This window comes from Podarcis liolepis (assembly GCF_965112155.1).
Source record: "Podarcis liolepis genome assembly, chromosome: 10".
In the NCBI taxonomy this organism is placed as follows: Eukaryota; Metazoa; Chordata; class Lepidosauria; order Squamata; family Lacertidae; genus Podarcis; species Podarcis liolepis.
Window position 1 is genome coordinate 70,554,596 of NC_139562.1, and position 14,064 is coordinate 70,568,659.

Here is a 14,064-nt window from a genome sequence, read left to right on the forward strand (position 1 = left end):
TGGCAGAAGGCTACACAACAACAGGCTGGGAGCTCAGCTCTTCCCCCAAAATGCTTCCTTCCCATGCTGCTCTGCATCCATGTGGCGAATGAGGCAGTTGCTTCTCTTGCAAATCTCATCCAGAAGGAGAAAAGGTGGTATTCATGTGGGAAAGTGACAACGTCATTGGTCCAACACCTATACTTGACGTTGTTGGCATTCCACTGTCTCAAGAAGCAATGGAGTGTGCCTCTGGGGTGAGGTCAAACCACTGGGTCAGTAGCACTGAAGTGACCTCCCTGGGGCGTAAGCCTGGGCAGGGTGTTTGGGGGTCCTGGGCTGCCCAGATGACGCAACCCCCCTCTCGGCCTCACTGAAGTGGTCCAAAGGAAAGCAGAGTAATCTGCTTGGCACCAGCTTGGCTGCAGGAGTTGCCAGAAGGAGGCGTACAATGCGTCTTGCATTTGTGTAGGGTTTACTCCTTAGCCTTTTCTTCTCCTGAAGATGTCCCACAAGGCAGGAGAAGTTTAGGATCAGAGTGACCCTCTTAGCCACTGCTGTCAATGGAAGGCAATATTCAGTGCACAACAAGAGCAGGAGCTGGGCCTTTGCACAGGAATGGAGACCTGGAACCCCAGCAGCATACAAGCTGCCTGCTCTGTGAGTGGCAATTGCCCATGCCTTGCCTGCCTTGCTTCCAGTCATCCTACGCCACTGAGGTTTTGCATCCTTATTTGCATTGTTTGAAAGCACAATGCAGTGATAAGCATATCTGGGGGCTTCATTTATTTTTCAAAATTACAAACGGACCACAAGATTTGGTTTGGACCTCACTTCTTCAGAAAACAGCTAATTTGGTCTGGTGCTTCAGAAGCTGCCTGGTTTGGTTTCACTCCACATCCAAATCCTAGTTTCGAAAAGCAAAGTTTGGTGACTTCCCAATGCACTATAGGGAAATCTAGAAACAACTATACCCCTCCCCCCTTTTAGAGTGTTAGATAGACTTTGCAGGCACAGTAGCCTTTCTATCCATCCAAATGTCTGAGAAATAGGTCCAGGGTTTTTTGTTCAATGAACTGTCTATACTTTTATTATTTATTATTCTGTTATTTTTGGCAGAAACTAATGAAATTTGCCTCTTTAGAGGAGATGGATCCTGTCAAGTTTCAGAAAGATAACTCTAGTGATTTTTCTCACAAGGACAGCCTTTACAGTTTGGAGATGGTTAAAAAAGGACTCACTTAATCTTCCCTATTGTTTCTTAGCAATTTGTATAGTAATATACATCCAAGAAGTGCCCCTATGGAAAAAAAATAATCCTGCCAAAGAGATGAAAGGGGGCTGTGGTGGGTGCTTTAAAGTGGATTTTGGGGGTATCCCTTCTCTCCCTGTGTTTTTGGGGGGAGCGAAAGGTTTTCTGTGATGAACATGGCATTCAATGAAGAGATGCGCCGGAAGAGTAACCTGCAATATTTCAGAAAGAGGAGGGCAGGGACCAGGGAGTTAAGATGAGTGGAACAAAACAGCTTCAGGTTTGTGTTCTGCTCAGCTGGCACCAAAAATCACATAAACTAAATTGCAGATTTGACAGGAGCAGAAATGTGAGCTTCTGGCATCTAGGCAGGACTGGAAAGCCCAGTGCTACCCAAACCATGAGCAGAACTAGCAAAGAGCACAAAACAGACAAGAACAAGGCTGGATTTAGACCACGTCAAAGAAGCAATTCAGTTAAACGCGTTGTAAACTCACACAGGGAAATCCAGTAGGGAAAGACGGGACTCCACAGTGCCACCTGGTGTCACAGTGTTATATCGCACATAAAATGCCTTTTCTTTATCAATCTAGCTGAGTCCAAAGTGATACATTGCTTCAACAACTTTGCCCCAAACTTCTGCAGTTAAAGAGCCCCAGTAAAATTATTTCCTCTGATTAGAAGTTAATCCTGTCAGTCACAAAAGAGCTCTCCCCCCACCCCCACCCCCGCTACTCTCAGTCACCCTGTCACTTCACATGGCAAACTTTGGGAACAAATGTTTCTGGTTTTTTTGTAGACATGGTACCTGATCAGAAATGCTGGTGTATTATCTGGATACCATTTTTTTTTTAAAAAACCCAACATTTATCATCTTTGAAACATGCAAATCTAAAACACCATACAACCCTGCCCCCCCCAACCCTACACAACAAATGTCATTTTGAAATGATGACTCTATTCTCTTCCATTTGCATTTGGTGGCTGGTGCACCAAAAGCCATTTTGAGCCACAGGTGCGAACTCAGTGGTTTTCACTGAAAGCAGAACACTGGAAAATCTTTCCATGGCTTCACTTTAAGCAAATTGAAATGACAGTATGGGCCTGGAGATCCTGGGATGTCATCATTTAGGATAGAGTGCCTGTGGGATGGCATGTCACAGCCCATCCCAGACAAAGAAGAAGCACACGCCTGATATTTAAGTCTATTGGCAAGAGAAACCTTTGCAGCAGCTTCCGTGGTGCTCCAGATTCACACGACGCATGCCTGCTTCTCGCCTGTGGTCCGCAGGTCTGGGCTCTATGGAGCAGTTGCAGCAACAGTGGGGCCCCTCTGCTCCTTTGGCTTATATACCCTCCTCTGATGGGCTCCTTTCCTGTGGGAGCCAGGAAGTCATGAAAAAGGCTTGTAGCGCCACCTGGTGCCTCGCTGACCTCAGTGACCTGCATGTCCGTGCCTTGCAGTGTATTAAGTGCATAGTCTTATATGGAGTTATGTTCCCCCTCTGGGCAGTATAACCTTATTTGGTGATGGGTGGGTTTAAGCCATGACCGGATGTAGGTAATGTGAGACATTGGCAAACGGCCATGCGGGAGGAGAGAACAAAGGATAATAAAAGATACCGGAGAGGAGAGAAGAAGTTCGAAAGGAGCTGCGCTCCATCCATGAAAATATTGCTGGCTCTCTGTGTCTTTATTTTATGCTAAACTGCGCCATTTGTGACGGCTGGCTCCGACACTTTCCCACCACCTGAGACGTTTCCTGCATGGAAGTCATTGCTGCTCTGCCCTTTTCAAGCCCCTCCTGGTTCCAGGAGACTGTGGGGTGGGGGAAGGTGGGGGATCTACTGACCCATCCATTGCTTGAACTGTCCCTTCTTCCTCAGCTACATCCTGCACGCCCTCCTCTGCCTTGGGCTGCCCTGACTCTCCCCCCTCCCCTGGCTCCTGCCTTGTGGGTGGCATGACTGGTTCCCCCTCCTGGGTCACTCCCCTGGTCTCCTGCCTTCGCCACATTCTTTTCAGGAGCCCTACATGGCAGATTTGGCCCAACAGCATTAGAACCTCAGCTTTCTTCAAGCCTAATTTTGGGAGAGGCGAGAGAGTGGGAATGTGTGGTTGCAGAGTGAGCATGATGCCCACAACATGCTCTCTGGTTTGCAAATGTGCCCACGAGCCCCAAGTGTTGGAAGCCCCCGAGACTGTGTTTCTCTATGTTGCTTTCTCTCAAAATACACATTTTCAAATGCATTTTGAGAGCTCATTTGGGTCAAGAACTGGGTTAGAACAGTATGTAACAAAGTTCTGGTATGCACATTTGTTCAGGGTTGCCCTCCTTCAATAAGTGAAAATCCGGACACATATTCCAAAAAGTGAAAACCCGGACATTTGAGCAATTTACAGCCAGACATTGTTTCCGACGACTGAATCCCAGCTGTGTCCAGGAAATTCCAGGCGTATGGCAACCCTACCTTTGCCCATCAATCTGGATGAGAATTCACAAAGATTGAATTTGCCAAGCATCCTCCACAGTCCTGGATGACTTTACTGATGGCTTACCTCAGTTTAAAGCAGCTTCCTATTTTTACTGTGGGCTTGCTTAAAAGAAGAGTCTTTTTTTAAAAAAAGAATTAGAGACAGTCCTGATCTCCCTGAAAAACAAAGTCAGAGCTCTTTCAGGTTTAGTCAGCCTTCATCCTGATTTGTTTGTACTGCAGTTATACAGCCTCACCATCATTCCCACTTTCCCAGCTCTTTTCTTGCCACATTCATCCATGTTTCGTTTCATTAGTTGGTCTGTTACACAAGTGCACCAAACCCAACTTAATTGTACAGTATAACTTAAGTCTGTCATTAAATGATCTGAAGATCTGATACAAAATATTGCTGTTGTGCACTAGATGGCAGGATAAACACCTGCAGATAATTGCTGCGGAAACTGACACACTGTATGCAGCTGGATCACTGACATATATGCATTTTGCAATACAAATATTATCTGAGCAAAGTGCTTCTGCATTCAATCAAAATGTTCATATTGTTTTTTGAAACAAGAACAGCAGGCAGTCCACACAACTATACCTAACTTGGAATGTGGAAAACCTCCACACCATTTGGTCTGCCGTGTCTTTTCATTTCATAGAATCATAGAATCATAGAATCATAGAGTTGGAAGAGACCACAAGGGCCATCGAGTCCAACCCCCTGCCAAGCAGGAAACACCATCAGAGCACTCCTGACATATGGTTGTCAAGCCTCTGCTTAAAGACCTCCAAAGTAGGAGACTCCACCACACTCCACAGCAAATTCCACTGTCAAACAGCTCTTACTGTCAGGAAGTTCTTCCTAATGTTTAGGTGGAATCTTCTTTCTTGTAGTTTGGATCCATTGCTCCGTGTCCGCTTCTCTGGAGCAGCAGAAAACAACCTTTCTCCCTCCTCTATGTGACATCCTTTTATATATTTGAACATGGCTATCATATCACCCCTTAACCTCCTCTTCTCCAGGCTAAACATGCCCAGCTCCCTTAGCCGTTCCTCATAAGGCATCGTTTCCAGGCCTTTGACCATTTTGGTTGCCCTCCTCTGGACACGTTCCAGTTTGTCAGTGTCCTTCTTGAACTGTGGTGCCCAGAACTGGACACAGTACTCCAGGTGAGGTCTGACCAGAGCAGAATACAGTGGCACTATTACTTCCCTTGATCTAGATGCTATACTCCTATTGATGCAGCCCAGAATTGCATTGGCTTTTTTAGCTGCCGCGTCACACTGTTGGCTCATGTCAAGTTTGTGGTCAACCAAGACTCTGAGATCCTTTTTCACATCAGGTGCAGAGCACGTCAAGGTAGGGAACGCTCGTGCAAAGCTCTGCCCTTCCCAAGCACTGAGCACAGGGCTTCCACAGCCTTTGAGCAGTGCTGGGTGCCAGGCGTTTGGGAAGTGCTGTCAATTGCCTGATGCCTTTATGATGTCAGATGACTGCCAGGTGGGTTGTCCCACCCACCTGCCAAAGTTGGTGCTTGTCAGCGAGAGAAGTAAGAATCTGGCCCTCTACCTGAGCTGTTGGAGGTAAAGGGTGAAGATTGCAATCCAACTTGGGAGTAAGTCCCATTGAATTCTAAAGGATTTATTTCAGAGTAGACAGAGGGGCGTGCACTCTGTCCTGCTAATTCCGGTGAAAATCTGGAGTATTCCTCCCAGTGCAAATGATTCTCCTCATTCCTAGCTAAGCCCTAAGGCTGCAACTACATAAAGTACACAGAAGAAGCTAATGGGTGTGCCAGGCCCGGGGTTAACCCGAGCAACACAGTCCAGGTCCGGTCCCAAATCCAAGGGTTCCGTGAGGAGTCAGTCAGACAGGGCCAAGGCAGGACACGAGGCAGAAAACCAGGCAAGGTCAGGCACAGGTTCACAGGCAGGTTCTGGCAAACAGCAACGCTGCTCCCGCAACCTGGGGCAGGGTCCAGCAGCCTTTTATCTCTGTCAGGGTAACAGCTGGTCCTGATCCCCCAGTGACTCACCCCCTGTTTCTCCTGAAGGCGAGCACTCCTCCTGTGAGTACTCAGGTCTCTCCTTCTCTCAGACCTGAGTCTCTGCAGCTTGGGAGATGTTGGTGGGTTACTAGACCCAGAGGCCGCCTCAGCCTCCCCTGACCCAACCGGTAGTGGAACAGCTGTAAGTGATGGCCCAGCTGGAGGCAATGAAGTAATCCCCGCATCTGGAGCCAGGGCAGGCTCAGGCCCCTGACTCGGCCCAGCTGGTGTTTGTTGTAGGGGAACCTGTGCAGACTGGGGCTCTTCAGAATCAGGCCCCAGACTAGGTTTAGCTGCCACCTGAGGCAAAGGATCCAGTGCGGACTGAGACTCCTCTGGCTCTGAGTCTGAGCCCGGGTCCCAGGCCATCACAATGGGTGGCAAACAGTGCAAAGTTTCCATTTTGAAGGAAATGTTAATGGTGATCAGCATCTGGGGCAATGCAACATGCTCTTTCCAAGAATCACTGCGTGGGTAGATGGGGCAATGCCTGATACAGAATGTTCCATAAATTTGTTCCTCAATCCACTAGGTGATTGAACTGAATATCGATGCTTGCAAGTTGCAACAGGATTTGCTTTCCACAGTCTTTTAAACAGGAAGATTGCACACTTATAGTAAAACAACAGTGCAGAATATATATGTGTGTGTGTGCACGTGCACATGCGCGCACTACTTAAAGCTATTTTGTACCTATAATTTTCAGGGACCACAGTGCCAACAACATTTACATTCCAAGGCTAGAATGTATTTCTGGGCCTCTAGGGGTACATTTTCTGCTGATGGCGTATGTTGTCACCCAGAATATAAGGACAGCAAAAGAAGATGGACAGAATACAGCACAGCCTTCTTTAAGAATGTCTGAACTGCATATTTCCGTTCAGAGGGGTATGGGCCCAGCTCAACCCGGTGTCAGACTTTTTGAATTCAGAACGTTCACATCATGAGTTCCCCTCATTGTGAATATACCCCATCCCTATCTCTCTGCTGCCTTGAGGAAATCTTTGGAAAAAGAAAAGGCCATGGAGTAAACCCTACACAAATCTGGAGTGGAGTCCCTAAGAAGGTTGGTACGCCTGCCACAGGCAAGCTGGTGCCAAACAGATTACTCTGCTTTCCTTTGGACCACATCAGTGAGACCGAGAAGGGAGTCTTGCTGTCTGGGCAGCCTAGGACCTCCATACCCGCTGCCCAGGCTTGTGCCCCGGGGAAGTCACTTTGGTTTCTGGTTTGACTTCACCCCCAGAGGCACACTCCATTGTCTCTCAAGACAGAGGGATGCCAACAGCAACAACTGGCAGTGGCTTTCAAGGATTTCAGGCTGGGTTTGAATCTAGGACCTTCTGTTTGCAAAACAGGTGCTGTGCTTATTGCCCTTCCTCCTTGCACCACAACATTCCTGCTCTAATAAAGCAAAGGGATTTATGTGTGGTTATGTGTTTACCATAGAGAAGCTTGCAGAAACTCTCCTCTGTGCAACTCTCACCTGATCCCTACTTCCTACGCTAATGCAAAAAACAGAATGCAGCTAACCATTAGACGCTGCCCGGCTCCAAATCTTGCAACATTATCTGTGGGCTCAGCTCTAGGCAGGAACATTGTCCTGAGAGGAGGAGAAGAAGGGGAGTTTGGATTTAATATCCCGCCTTTCACTCTCTTTAAGGAATCTCAAAGCGGCTAACATTCTCCTTTCCCTTCCTCCCCCACAACAAACACTCTGTGAGGTGAGTGGGGCTGAGAGACTTCAGAGAAGTGTGACTGGCCCAAGGTCACCCAGCAGCTGCATGTGGAGGAGCGGGGAAGCGAACCCTGTTCACCAGGTTACGAGTCCACCGCTCTTAACCACTACACCACACTGGCTCAAAAGACGCTGATACAAAAGACCTTCATCCTAAAAGAGTTTTGCCTTTTACCAGGTGCAACTCGTTTTCAGTCCGGAAGCTTCAGTTAGTGCAGAATGCAGCAGCACAATTGCTGATAGGAGTGAGGCCTTGTGAGTGAGTAACACGTGTGCTCAGAGAGCTGCACTGGTTGCCAATTTGCTACAGGGCCAATTTCACGGTGTTACTATTAGCATACAAAGCCCTTAGCTTACCTACAAGATCGCCTTACTCTGCATGTGCCCAGTTGACCGCTTCAATCCGCAGAAGAGGCACGACTGCAGATGCCACAGAATACCCTTTCTGCATTTGTAAGAACTGGATCATTTAGTGTGGCGGTGCATCAACTTTGGAACTCCCTCCCTATTAAGATCTAGCTGGTGCCTTCACTGTACTCTTTTTGCTGCCTGCTAAAATCAGTCCTGTTTGGACAGGCCTACCTAGGTGCTTAGAAAGCTGAGGTAATTTTCGTTTGTTTTAGTATTTTGACTTTTGTATGTCTTAAAGCATGGTTGCGATTTTTTTCTTGATCTTGCTGTTTCATCCCTGGTACGCCTCTTTGAGGTTTTTGTGTGTGCAAATTTATGAAATAAATAAATTATATCGGTGAGAATTGCTTGCGAAGATGTGTATATTAAAAGAAATATGCACAAGATTCTTATAATTATTACTGAGGACTTCCTTTTTTAAATAAAAAAACACCATGAATTGATGCGGAATGTGGAGAAGTGAATTTAGTAATTGCGGGGGACGGGGGACGGGACGGGGACCACCATTAATCCCTTGTTGCTCCCTGTTTTCCTTTGTGGCTCTTTTGAGAGCTCAAAAAATCTGACTTGTGGGTTTGAGGAGAGGAGGAAGAGCTGCCCCATCTCTCTGGGGTATGAGTAGGAAAACTGGCAACTGAAGCTCTTGGTGAAATGAGGACTCAGGAAGCCGAACGAAGTCTTAGAGAGGCCCCGCCTTTCTCAATTGCTTGACATGAATTTCCTGTCACAGGAACATTTTGTGTCCTGCGACAAAACACCTCCACCCTAAAAGAGTTTTGGCCCCTTTAACCTTTTTCTTTAAAAACTTAATTTTAATCCCCACATCAATTCACATTTTAATCAACAGTGCGTTGCAATCATAAATCATGCCTACTCTGAAAAGCAAGCCTCATTGAGTTCAGTGGGGCTTACTCCCAAGTAAGTGTGTGTTGGATTGCAGGCTATGCAGTTACATAACTTTCAAAGTACTTCACACCTATTAAGCCCTTTTTAATGATAACCCTGTGGCTCAAATTTAACACCACCTTATAAAAGGGAAAGGTTGAAGAATATGCTTCGCCCAGAGCCATTAAGGGCCTAAGCATCTGTAACTGTATATTATGGGACTAGCAAACATGTTAAAGTAAAGGTAAAGGTACCCGTGCCTGTACGGGCCAGTGTTGCCAGACTCTAGGGTTGTGCGCTCATCTCACTCTATAGGCCGGGAGCCAGCGCTGTCCGCAGACACTTCCGGGTCACGTGGCCAGTGTGACAAGCTGCATCTGGTGATCCAGCGCAGCGCACAGAACGCCGTTTCCCTTCCCGCTGGTAAGCGGTCCCTATTTATCTACTTGCACCCGGGGGTGCTTTCGAACTGCTAGGTTGGCAGGCTCTGGGACCGAACGACGGGAGTGCACCCCGCCGCGGGGATTTGAACCGCTGACCATGCGATCAGCAAGTCCTAGGCGCTGAAGTTTTACCCCCAGAGCCACCCGCGTCCCCCAAGCAAACATGTTACTGGTCTTCTAAAAAAAAAAAAATTGAATATCAGGTTTGTGGATGTGTGTGTGTGTGCACGCGCACACACACACACTGTGCTGGTCCCGGGGGTAAGGTACCTTGGGTGTAGCAGAGTCCACACGAAGAGGGGCAAGGTCCGAGGCAGAGAGCCGGGCGGGGAACAGGAACGCTGGAACAGGAGGCTGTGCAGGGAACAGGAACACCGGAAGGTTGGGAACAGGAGGCCGAGCAGGGAACAGGAGTACCGGATAGTCAGGAACAGGAAGCCGAGCAGGGAACAGGAGTACCGGATAGTCAGGAACAGGAAGCCGAGCAGGGAACAGGAGTACCGGATAGTCAGGAACAGGAGGCCGAGCAGGGATCAGGAACACAGGAAGTTCCGAAGCCAACAACGACGTTGCTCCCGCAACCTGGGGCCGGGCAGACTGGGCTTTTATCCTCTTCTAAGGCCAGGGGCGGTCCCGGTCCCCAGGAGCCCCGCCTCCTCTGGCCTTAAGGCGAGCACTCCTCCTGGGGGCAACCAGTTCCCTTCGCCTCTCTGCCCTAAGCCTCTGCAGATCAGGAGAGGCCGAAGGGTTACTGGGCCCTGGAGGAGGCTCACCTGTGGCCACTGAGTCGTCAAGCCTCTCTGGGGCCAGAAGGGTCTCACCTGGGGCCAGCTCCTGATGCACTGCCACAGGTGCAGGTTCTTCAGCATCTAGGCCTTGCCCCAGTTCAGCCGGCCCTGGAGGCGGGGACTCTTGTGCAGGCTGGGATTCCTCTGTTTCATCCTCCGAATCGGAATCCCAGGCCATCACACACACACACAAGATATTCATCAGGTTGACAGGTTGCCCCCAAGATGGAGGAGGCCCAGCACATGTAGTGCATGTATGACATCATATGTGTGAAATGCATCACATGACATCACACGTGTCTCCCAACTTCGTGTAGGCTGGTGCAGCCTTCTGCTAGGCTGTGCTGGTTTCTGCAGCATCTCCTGCCACCACGCAGGCCAGGGCAGCTTTCTGTGACATTCAAACAAATATTGAGGGGGGCCAAGTCTCTTGCAAACATATTATATAAAATTGTTGAATAATACAAATAAAATCATTGACTGCCTTTTCATTATCTCAACCCACACGGTTCCAGGAAAGAACGGTAAGACCTTTCTTGATGTTTACTAATCAGTTATGTTATCTTAAAGGACAGCCAAATGCATAATAATTTGCTTTTCTATAAATACCCCTAGGCCTGGGCATTTGTTAATGGATAATCTCTTTGATTTCTGGAAAATAAATTGCTAGCAGGGTAGGAGTGTAGGGCTTCTAACCTGGGCATAATTCTTCCAAAACTTGTATTTGGATCAATATAACAAATGACAGAAAGCAATATCTAGATTTATCTGGCAGAGGAAGAAACCAAGAATAAAATATAAATTACTAATTGATTCTAAAGAAAGAGGGAGCTTTTCCCTGCCAGATCTGAAGTTATATTATGAAACGTCCTGCCTCTGCTGGTTGTGGGAATGGATTTTGTTAAAAAATACAGATTTACTAGACCTGGAAGGTCACGATAATAGATTTGGGTGGCACGCATATTTGTGGTGTGATAAAATGAAAGTACATAAAGGATTCCTGCACCATTTGATAAGTAAATTGATCTACAAGGTATGGGATAGGTATAAGCACTTATTAGAATGGAGAACACCATAGTGGCTCTCTCCATTGGAAGCAATTTCGGTTAAAAAAAGTAAATATGAGAGGCAAGTGAGCCACCTATAGAGATTTGTTAAAAGAGGCAGGAAATCAATTAAAATTGGGGGGGAAATGAAGATATTAGAGAATTGTTAATGGACTGGCCTCAGTATCACCAATTAAATGATGTGTTTAAGGTTGATAAAAATGGTTTTGATACAATGAGACTGAGGTTTGAAATAGATTTGTTGGAAAATAATGTCAAAGTGTCATCAAAAATGTACAAATTACTTTTAGAATGGCATACAAAAGATGAAGAAGGCAAGGCAGTGATGCCTTGGGCTAGAGATTTTGGGTATAATATCCAACTTTCATCTTGGGAAAATCTATGGAAAGAAGAAATAAAGTTTACTGCATGCTGTTCATTGAAAGAAAACTATATGAAAATGATATATCGTTGGTAAAATTGCTGAAACGTACAAAACGAGTTCAAAATTGTGTTGGAAATGTAAAGAGAAGGAGGGTACTTTTTACCACATGTGGTGGACATATACATTGGTAAAGGCTTTATGGCAAATGTTATATAATGAACTAAAGAAAATGTTTAAAAATACATTTGTTAAAAAACCGGAAGCCTTCTTACTAGGTATAATAGGTGAAGAGTTACCAAGAGAAGATAAGAGACTTTTTATGTATGCAACAACGGCAGCGAGAATGCTACCAGCCCAGAGATGGAAGGAGAAATACCAAAAAAAGAAGAATGACAGATGAAACTGATGGAGTACGCAGAGATGGTGAAACTGCCGGGGAAGATCCGAAACCAGGAACATCAAGTATGGTTACGTTTTATACATATAAAATTATCAAAAACCCATATATATCTCAATATCTATCTATCTATATCTATCTATAATAATAATAATAATAATAATAATAATAATAATAATAATAATAATAATTTATTATTTATACCCCGCCCATCTGGCTGGGCTTCCCCAGCCACTCTGGGCGGCTTCCAAAAGAATATTAAAATACTAAAATACTTCAAAACTTCTATCTATCTATCTATCTATCTATCTATCTATCATCATAATCTATCTATCATCTATCTATCTATCTATCTATCTATCTATCTATCTATCTATCATCTATCCATATCTCAAATCTTCCCTTCTTTTTTGTTGGAGCATATCTGGATATTATTAGGATGGGTAACAAATTCAAGAGTCTTATAGCTCAAAAACCTCCTGCTCTTTTCTCTCAAGTTGCCTTTTCCAGATTGCAATTCTCTTTCTCTAGTTGGTACAACTTGCCATTGGGTGGGTGGCTTATTTGAGCAATCTTTTAATTTGAATAACAGCTCTCTGTCAGCAAACATATGAATTAGAAACCAAAATTTATTCCATTCATCAGTTCAGATTCTGTTTTCATTATTCTGCTGGATTTCTTCACTGGCCTGTTATGAATGTTCACTGCGAGATCATCTGGGGCCCTCTTCCTAGAAGAATCACCATTGGAATTTGAACTTTCCCCCTTGTTCAGTTCCTTTCCAAATATGTTTATTCATCTACCATTTGCTGCTTTTTCCTCCTGTCTTCACTGTAGGGCAGGAAATGAGGTCTGTCAATCTGAAATCCCCAAAGTTCCATCAAAACACGCCTGATTGGGGCTTGAACAAATCAGATTAGGTGAAGGGCTGAGATCATTTCCTTGGAAGGTAGCAAGTGGGTGGTCACTTTACTCCTCTCCTGTCTATAGCTTTGGATCCAGAGGGGTTAGGTTAAGAATGGAAAGCGACTCCTCCAAGCCCATCTCTTGAGCATTCATACTGATGTGAAAGCAAGTTTCTGAGTTCAGGTTCAGATCTTGATAGATATCATTTAATTGTTTTGCTTCTGTATTTCATAGTGACTTACTGAGCTCAGACCCATCCCCATCTTGATGTACCTTCAAAACTTCACTAACTTCAGTTTCTTTGCTGGTAGGTCTTTTCTGTGGTGATACAGTGATAATTTGTTGTCTCCACTAACCTGGCCAATGTACCATTTAGGCATTCAAACCTGAAACTTATTTTTCCAATGTGTTCATTCTGCTAAAGATTTACTGTTTGTTTAGACAGGAGACACTGGTTGCATAAAACTTCCCATAGTGAGGGAGTTTCAGTCTCTGTTGTGGCCAAGTCTGTTGTGCCAAGTTTATTATTACACACAGCTGATGTTTCATTATATGGAAGAAGTTGGCGTTTGCCTGGGAACATATGTATCGGCTCCTAATAAATCCAGATCAACTGACTAACCTTTCATTAAAGGAGTATGTAGCAAATCCTCTTATTTTGAATAAGGCACCTCCAGCCCCATTCCTTGCACACTCGCCATGTAAAGGATCAAGGCTGTCCATATAAAACAGGTTAAGTACCTTTTGCCACAATTGCTTTGCAGGTACCACTCACTGCCTTCCTTGCTCCAGCTGCGGAGTCATAGTTCAGCATAAACTTCTGTATTAAATTTGGCAATGGAGTTCTGGAAGACTTGTTTTGAAGCACTGTAGGTCTGTGCTAGCATGTTAATCATGATGAAAGTGTGAAAACTGCAGCATATCCTTCAGGCAAGATGGGTGGTTAAGCGTTCCTTATCAGCTGAACACCGAGCTGAAGCAGCTATTTTCCCATCACCTCTCTAATTAAAATATATGGCCATTAAACCCACATAGAAGTAAAACAGATAAAACTGATACACTCCTTGCCTGTATATTACAATTAACACTGCTGAGGCAACTAGAACTATTAAAAAACAAATTTAACTATAACAGACGGCAGACCTCAAAGACAAGCAGGCTTCCTTGTCGCTATCTTCACCTCATCTTAGTAAAGAATATTCCCTCCCTGCATGATACGGCACCAGTGGCAAGTTTTATCCTCATATCTCACCAGGAGAAGGACAACTTAAACATCTTCTCCCTTCATATTGTGGGGAAGACT

At 45.5% G+C, this 14,064-nt stretch overlaps 1 protein-coding gene across 5 annotated transcripts in view; it reads right to left on the reverse strand.

Moving 5' to 3' along the window:
* LOC310688044 (guanine nucleotide-binding protein G(t) subunit alpha-3) overlaps nt 1-14,064 on the reverse strand; it is a 53,604-nt gene that overhangs the window by 18,595 nt on the left and 20,945 nt on the right. Inside the window, exon 1 of one of the 5 annotated variants that reach the window (XM_083464113.1) lies at nt 5,751-5,857. The exons of the other annotated variants lie outside the window; for them this stretch is intronic. The gene's annotated coding sequence lies outside the window, so the exon portion shown is untranslated. Of the gene's footprint in view, nt 1-5,750; nt 5,858-14,064 lie in introns of those variants that run through there. 5 annotated transcript variants of the gene reach the window in all.